This window comes from Halyomorpha halys, unplaced genomic scaffold (assembly GCF_000696795.3).
Source record: "Halyomorpha halys isolate HHAL.00 unplaced genomic scaffold, Hhal_1.1 Scaffold207.1, whole genome shotgun sequence".
NCBI lineage: Eukaryota > Metazoa > Arthropoda > Insecta > Hemiptera > Pentatomidae > Halyomorpha > Halyomorpha halys.
The window spans coordinates 85,352-94,399 of record NW_027104696.1 but is presented as its reverse complement, the minus strand read 5'-3'; the positions used below and the strand labels follow the sequence as shown (position 1 = coordinate 94,399).

At 30.3% G+C, this 9,048-nt stretch overlaps 1 protein-coding gene across 10 annotated transcripts in view; it reads left to right on the top strand.

The window, feature by feature from the left end:
* Positions 1-330: 330 nt before the first annotated feature.
* The window catches only part of LOC106679488 (uncharacterized), a 66,654-nt gene continuing 57,936 nt past the window's right edge, over positions 331-9,048 (top strand). For 4 of the 10 annotated variants that reach the window (XM_024363126.2, XM_024363125.2, XM_024363124.2 and 1 more), the window contains exons 1-3: positions 331-460; positions 1,417-1,475; positions 8,064-8,143. The gene's annotated coding sequence lies outside the window, so the exon portion shown is untranslated. Of the gene's footprint in view, positions 461-535; positions 830-1,416; positions 1,476-8,063; positions 8,144-9,048 lie in introns of those variants that run through there. The other 6 variants (XM_024363127.2, XM_014418680.3, XM_024363121.2 and 3 more) reach the window with 5 other exon arrangements.

Below are 9,048 nucleotides of genomic sequence, written 5' to 3'. Positions count from 1 at the left end.
TATGTACATATGTATATATCTTAAATAAATATATAAGATATATTCACACACACACACACACATACATATGTATATGTATATGTATATATATTTATAAAAAGCATTGTGGAATCGTAAACTCAACTAGAGTAACGGGATGGAACTCCGTAGTAACTGGTTCCGTTACTGTTAGTAATATATTTACAAATCATTTATTTTTTCTAGAACACTACAATCATGTTTTTTTATACCTCCCCGATCTCACTCAGGGTCGCACGCATCGAACTGGTTAAATTGTTCTTCATCGATCCAGAATTGCTTCAGAAAGGTGTTGCGCAATTGCGCTGCGCAGGTCACGCAAAGGAGGGGTTTCGTGCGCGTTTGAGACCGAAAACCCTTTGTATTGAGCGTTATACAATTCCCTTTTTACCCCCTCTACTGTTGTGAAGGCCATGACACATAACCCAGCCCACAGGTATATGTATGTATTTCCATCATTTATTTCCACTTTATTTGCTTTCCTGTGTATAAATCAACTTTATATAAATAACTTTACTCGGTCCCCCCACCTAACCACAATACAATTAGCACAATTAACCCGTCCTCAGTTATCGATTGGGAAGCGAAACGTCCCAGAAACAACCTTGGGGGGGTCGTGTGATTAATACAATTGAATAACAAACAGTTACAATTTACAGTCCTGTTGTATAATTGCTATGTGATATATAATGCTGTTGCCTATCAAAATCAGTTCATTCTTTAATTCTTTATCTTATAAATTCATTTGGGTTTCGTATGTGTAAGGTTACACTACTTTGATTAATATTTGTTAACAGTTAAATATATTGAGGTAATCAGTTATTTAATATTTTATAGGGTTTCTATAATAATTGTTTAGATGAATTAGTACTACTGTTTTTCGTTATTAGCATCTTTTTTTCATTAACTTAAAAAACATATCAATCTTTTAGAGTCTAATACAAATAAAATTTGGAACCAACAATTTTTTTTTAAATTTCATTTAGGATTATAATTAACTGGTTTCATTGTTGTTTATCAAATGGGTTTTTAAGTTCATAATGTAACCTGTTTTGGTGATTTATAGTTTTAGTGATTATTTTGTTATTGTTTTCAAGTCAGTATTTCAAGGTTCTAATTTTAGCTGGATTTTAGATTTTTTTTTTAATTTAAAGTTTACACTTAGAGTATCTAATTCGTTTATTATCCATTCAGATTAGTTTATGTATTAAGACATCCTTTAATAATGACTGGTATTTTCGAAACATAACACACAAAAATGATATGTGTATTCTTTTAATTAGCAAGGGATCATTAAGGTTTTGTTTTTGGTTTTTAAATAAGGTGGATTAGTAAATTTTGCTCTGATGATTACTTAAGTTCTCTACATACAGGCTAATATATTCTGTGGATTCGCAGGAAGACAGTGCTGTTATTGTGATTTGTACTCGCCGTACTGAGTTGGATAAACCAATCATGTAAGTTAATCTATTAATTATTAAAACCTTTTGGTAGATAGTGCACCTTAAAAAATTAATCTTTAACTCTTTAATTTATACATGATTTTTTATGTAACTTGATAAGTTAGTATTTACCATAGGAATATTCCTATATTTTCTTATATTAGTTTGATTATAGATGGTCAGATTCGATTAATTAAATTGTTATTTGGTAATCATCTAATAGTTGTGTAACAGTTGTGGGTTGTTAATTATATATAGTGGACTTCTTTAGGAAAATGATCTGTTCCTCTTTGTTTACTATCAGAGTTTTGGTTCATAATTTTTTTTTTTTAATTCCATGAATATGTTATTAAAAAGTAAAGTTATTTTCATTCATAATTTATCTGGTGCTAATGACAGTGCTCCAGCAATCGTTGAGTATCACAGGGGTTTCATTGTGTATTTGAAAGAGGAATTCTAAATTTACGTTCAGTATTTGTTATTTTTATTGTCATAATTTGGTTTAGAAAATTTTGAGTTAAGGCCTGCATAGATCACTACTTTACATTAATTGAACAACCAAATAAATTTTAAGCTATTCATTGAATAATTGAATCTTTACCCAACTTGTATCGAAAACAATTAAGATTTTAATGGCATGTTAAACGCAAGTTGAATAATAATGGAAGAGTTAGGAATTCAGCTTCTTATCAGATTTATTACTATTTTTTTTTTGCCAAGTCTCCCATTGGAGTCCTATCCTGCAGATTTATTACTATTATTTCTTAGTAACACTTAATGGTTCACCATTCAAGCATATTCTGAAAATTACGCTACAGCTCTAAACTCTTTCTCACAAGTAATTACTGCTGGGTCATAAAATAAACAATTGAAAGAACTTGCAGCAAATAAAGAACTAATTGGATAGCAATAGAATAATCTCTTGATATATGTCTCATACTCAGTTAGTTGTAGAATATACGAATTAATTTCTTAGCCTCATCAAAAACATTATATTTTCTAGTGTAGTTTTTAAGAAATCCCTGGTTAATAACAATTATTGAGTTAGCATGAATCTTGAATAATTTTAGGAAATATTAAATAGTTCAGTAAGATCGTCCTCAGAAAAGGGGAAGGGGGGTTGTCTTGTATCGAATTAAGTGGTTATGATTTTTTGATGTCTTATATATGATAAATGGATAATGATAAATCCAAATTTTTAACTCCAACATACCTGCATATCAATTTTAAAATTTCGGATAACAAAAAAAAATGTTTTTAGTTTTCATCAATTTTAACCCCTAATGATCAATTTTCCTGGTAAAGTGCCCATGTACTGTTTTATAACTAACTAAATTATCTATAAAATGGAAACAAATTCATTTTGTTTCATCCACAATTTCTGTGATAAAGTTGGTAAAAATTTTGAAAACATTTTAACCAATTTTTGAGGTTTTTGGCGATCTTAACTGTTGAGAACCAATTATTCAGCAAAAGTAACTGAATAGTTTTTTAAAGTGGACTTATTAAAAAAAATATTGAACCAAAATTTTTTCGACAACTGTATTTCTAAATAAGATTACTTTAACTCTCATTGAAGACCAGGCTATTCCTCAGAATTGCTGTTGCTCTGGGGAACATTCCCATTATCAATAACGTAAATGCATGATGTCATAGTCATTGTAGAGATATTGAACTTACATTTTTCTTTTATCTCTAAACATCATTGTTACACACAGGTCCCATTATCCTTTTAAATCTCACTAGAAATGATTCCAAAGCTTTCGTCAGTGTTTAACACTCCGAAGAATGTGTGAGAGCAGGTCTTAGATGCTGCTGAAGCCCATATTATCATCTATTAGCTCCTATAATCCAACTTTTAACTTCTGGTTGCATTTTTTTTTTAATTTCAACTGTAAACAAATTCTCCCACATAGTTGTGGTTAAAGTCTTCATTTGCTACTTTTCCCCTAGATACTACCCTCTTTTAGGATTGCAGGGTTTATACTTTGTTTTGGATTTATTTACCTGCTGTCTAACTTTAGCAGCTGTTCTCGAAAGATTCAGGAAAGAACTCTTCATGCTGAAGAAACTGCATCGGATGTCCAGATTATTGGCATAAGCTAACAGTTAATGAAAATCGTCTCTCTTAATTGAATTCCTGACTGATGGGGCACGTTCCAAGATAATATTAAACCTTTTCTGAATCCCTAATGGTTATGAAAACATTCAGATGTTATTTCCAATGTTCTCACTGAGCACTGAGTTGCCTTCATGGTCATTCTAACTAAGCGGACTAGCTTTGGAGGGATGTTAAGAACAATCATTCTGTGATATAGTTCCTCTCGAATACAAATTCTATATTTTTTAAATAAATCAAATGGTATCCTTGTTAAGTCTCAACACTCTTTATTATATCAACAGTCCAATGTTTCAGCCATCCTCAAGGACAATCTTAAATATAAATTTACAGCTCACATCCGTATTTAAAAATGTTTTGCTGGCCATTCTGTCCAGGTCATTAATTAAAAGTAAAAATCACCATATTTCTTCACAACTTCATTAATGTTTAAAACTTTTAATTTTAGATTAACTACAATATTAACTATCATATAAACAAACTATTTATTTTCTATTGCAAAATGATATGTTTTGTCTTCCTTTAAGGTTATATTTTAAAACACAGTAGTGCTTGATTTATACATTGTGTTCCAGGTATAAGTGTTCAAACTGAAAATATTATTAAGGACCTCAAAACTAGAATAAAATTCATATCCATTGCCGTTTCAGAATTCTTTTTTATTCTTAATTCATATTTTCAGTTTGCACACTAACGCTTTAACACCCTATATATTTATGTCTTGAACTTTTCGGGGATACTGCGTTCCCCTCTTCAATGTCTAATTCTCAGTATTATTGGGTGAATCGCAATCTTTAAAATATAGAACACTTCAATGACTATATAAATCAAGCACTATTATGTTTTATTTTTTGACCTTAAGGGCAATTTAAAAAAAAAAAAAAGCTTTGTAATATGGAAGGTCAGAAGGCTGAACAAATTAATAAAATATTTATTTGATTTAAAAAAAATTTTACTTGGGTTCAGTCCAGATGCAGAAGTGGTTCAGAGAGAAGAATCCTCTTGATAGGGTACTAGATGTGCTGCTCTCATGCCCTTTTCTAAAACTCATAATAAGAGAACCAGCCTTTTCCTTAGCCACTGTTTGAAGATCCTTTTCTACAATTGTAGAAAGAGTTGTACCAACACTTGTGGGTACAGGAAACGTGAACTCAAATGTGCAAATATGCATCAGCCAGCCTTTGATAAAACTCTGGCCTTAATATGCAATAACATAACCTACAAAAACATTAATGACCCTTTGTTTAAGCACAAATTCGATCTACATGAAGAAGGAAACTATTCAAGTAAAAAAGTGGTTATTGAGAACAAGAACCTTCCTTAACAGGAAAAGTAGTTCTGAGGAATAGCCTGGTCCATCTAAGAGAGTAAACAAGAATTAAAAATGAATTTTGAAAAAAAAAAAAGTATAAATATCTTATTCAGAAATACGATCATCAATTCTACAAAACTCTTCTTCTAAAATTTGAAGTATACCGCATTGCAGATGACCTGGTGTATCTTTAACAGTATTGGGTCTATAGAATAAAAAATTGGTTTTATTTTGTTGTTTATTTAGTATAATTTATAATTATAAGTTACTTTTACCCAAAAATAGGTTCTCAATTGTTAAATTTCCCAAAAACCTCTAAAATTTGTTGATTTTATAATCCTTTCGGAAGACTATAGACTATGAATGATAATTTCTGCTTAAACAAACTTGTTGTAGATATGAATATTCATTTATAAGCTGGGTAACCTTACACCTCAGTTAAAATGAAAAGTTCTATTGAATTCTATTATAAAATTTGTAATAATTAGTGGAAATTTGTAATATTTAGTTATGGTATAATCTGTAGTTTTGTACTTGAGAAAACTATGGCTAACAAACAAGAGATCTATTGGTTGAAGAACCCAATTAAAAGTTCTATAGGAACTGGATAATAGCTTGATGTTGATGATTTAAGTTTAATATTCAATATATTATAAATGTTATTGCATGTGTGTGTGTGTTTTTGTTTTTACTTCTCTCTGTCTTTTATTTTTAATCCAAAATAAAGATAAAGTGCATATATATGAGGGTATCTAAACCTGCAAAAGTCAGGGAATTTTTGTTTTCTGGAAAAAGTGAAGGAATTTTTATTTTCTGGATTAAGTCGGGGAATTTGAAAAAAAAAAAATCAGAAAACTGCCGTGGTGGGAAAGTTTATTGTTAAAATTAAAAAAATAATGTGAATTATTATGCTAGGGTTTATTAATTAATAAACAAAAATTAATAATTTATTACATCAATAATTAACAAAATGTTTCTGAATCATTGTAACAAACTTCCCCCCCCCACTTCTTCCCCCCCCAAAAAAACAATCAGCCAAGCCATATGAAAATTTAATTTTACTTAAATTTCTTCATTGTATTTCAAATATCCTTTACTGGCTGGGGATACTATGCCTTTCGATGACAAACTATTTTTACTCGTTTTATGGGAAACTGTATTTACGTGTACGCATAAATTTTCAATAACCATAGGCAATGGTTTGCGGTTTTTCACAATATATCTTCAGGATGTGTCAGATCAGAAACTCGAATTATCTAACTCAGTCTTTTAGTTATTACTTCCTATTAAACAAAAAACATACTATATATATCTACAAAGATAAACGTTACTGACTACATTATGTTACATTCAACTAGCTTTAGTTTGAAAGCCATCTATATGTCTAATAGTTGTGGCGATTTAGCTTTTATAAATTAAAAGTTCTTTCTGAACAAAGAAAAATCAACTTTTTGCAAATATTCTGGAAACTCACAAACTTCTGAGCTAAGGCTTCCTTTTCAATAATTCTACTACGTAAAAGCCATCCTCCTCTTCCTTGATACCGATTAGTGTCCACCTGTTGACATCGGTAATCCAAGAGTCTTGGAAACCAATTCTTAGGAGAGGGTCATGCTCTACCCGACCACCAGGGAAGAAGATTCCGGTACACAGTACACCCGGCAGCATATCCACACTGCTAACACGGAGTGTAATGCCCCACTGACATTGATCTTCCTTTCTGCCTCAGACTAAGTCCCTACCAGCCTGGTTGTCGCATATTACAATGCTGCCTCCAAGATGGTAAATAAAATTACTAAATTCGAGGTGCACAACCCCTTGTTCCAACTGCTCCATGATACAGATTAGATGATCTTGAACCTCATCACCTTGCTCCCTTACATATTTAATTAATTGCTTGTAGGTTTTCTTTCTCATTTTATTTATAAAACTTAAATATTAAATAATTTTCATTTTGCATATGTATTTTACTTACTGGATTTTCATTTGTATTTTATTTCCCTCTTTCATAATTCTAATACCATATCTGCATACTGTTTTATCTTATCATAATAATTGACTATACATTTCCTTCTAGTACTATTAGGGTAAGGTATATTATCGACCATATTCTTATTTTCTTGTTATTATGTGTGTCCTTTTATTCATTATGGCTGTTATCATGTTTTTTTCTTAGCCCTGATAAGGCTCTGAAATTCTGGGCGAAACATAGGCACTATTAAATAAGTTTTGGGGGGTAATAGATAGGGTAACTAGAGGAGATGGGTGCGGGAGTTTCCTCCACTCTATACAGCTAAATCAGGTCATAGTACCTTACTCACTGCTTGAATATTCCCAGTCCTCCCTATCCCCATAGCTTATTTTTGTTCTTCACTGACCTCACCTCAAACCATCTCATAGAATAAATTATGTCATATGAAATGGCCAGTGACTGAGTAAGTTAATTAATTTGTTATAGACTTTCAGTGGTACCTAATGGTCTTGTGTAAGCTAGGCCGCCTGAATATTATACATAGATGAAGCAGCAAAAGCATGGTTGTTAAAGATTTTAAAGCCCATGTAATAATAGATTTAAATGTATATTTTATAGATTTCTCCGATATTTTAGAAATACTGCTAAGAAAATAATTAAATGTCACTCATCGTATTAATTATTGCAAAAAAAAAAAAAGACTATATAGTAGGAAATCATAAGTTACAATTGCTGAATTACAAAGGTTATCATCTCTTTTGTAAAGTTCTTATCTGAACCTTTTTTTATGCCTATTCACCCCTAACTATTCTGTACTATAATTGAAAATCATGATTTGGTTCAGCTTAGCTTCACAATACTTTTGAATTCTGTTTAATACAAGGTTCTTCTACCCATATGCCCTAATCTCTTCATATCAGTTAAACAACTGGTTTTATTACTTGCTAGTATTTTCATTGTGATTTATATTAATTTGAATACAGATTCATAAAAAAAAAAAAAAAAAAAAAAAAAAAAAAAAAAAAAAAAAGTATTTTATAAAAGAGACTTTTAATATAAAAGTTAACATTAATAAATGCAGTGTTTTTTGCTTTTTATAAATGAATCGATTTCCAAAAGAAAAAGTATAGTAGTTACATTAACTTAAGCTAGATCATATATAAACTTTCCATGACCATAAGGATGTATTCATGCTTCCAGATGGACGACTGCCCAGCACACAGCAACAATGCTGTCAAACAGTGGATGGAACATCATTTTGAGTATTGATGGATAGTTAGGTATGGACTAGATACCATTAGATTTGTTACTTTGGGAAATATTAAAATGAAATATCTGAAGTTAAAACTAGCTAAATTTCTGAGTTATATTTTACTTAATGGTTCTCTCTTCTTTGTCCTCTTTGTAAAAACATATTAATAATTTTTTAGATACTTATATGGAATATATACTAAATCTTACTTTGTGTCAGAAGAAGTAGTTATGATTTTTTGATATGTTTTATATGACAGATGGCTAATAAATCCAATTTTTTTGCCTTGATAGACCTCTGAACCTTTTTAAAGTTTTTTCAGTTTTGATTCCAAAGGATATGGTAAAAGTGACAGTTTACTCTTTTATAATTACTAAATTTGCCACCAAATGAGACAGCTTTTTAAATGTTTACCCCCAAAATTTCTGTGATGCTGTTGGTTACTGAGATGTGAAGTTTCAAAAAGGTTACAGAAAACAGGAAAATTTTAGAGGTTTTTGCCAAATTTAACTTACTCATCATCTTGAAATACTCTAAAAACCTTATACATTTTTTCAGTATTTGATCAGTTTAGACTTCCAAGAACTCATTTTATGGTTAAAAAAAAAAGGCTAAGTACTCTATTAACCCTTTGATGCATAATTTGTTTAATCTTGAAAAAATTTGGGATGATAAAATTAAGTCTCAGAATTTCAGGAATATTAAGTAAAAAAAATCTGGTAATGCGATTTCCTGGAAAATTTGAGAAAAACTAAATGGTGTCTTCAGGCATCTTTGTGCATCTGGGGACTTACAGAATGTACATGTATATTGTAAAAGTAGGTCATGAAATTGATGTAAATAGAAGAAGCCTGTAATATGAACTGAATAATTTTCACAAAGTTGGATATGTAGTTTAATAGTAAAAATTATGGCTGTTAATTAATATACACA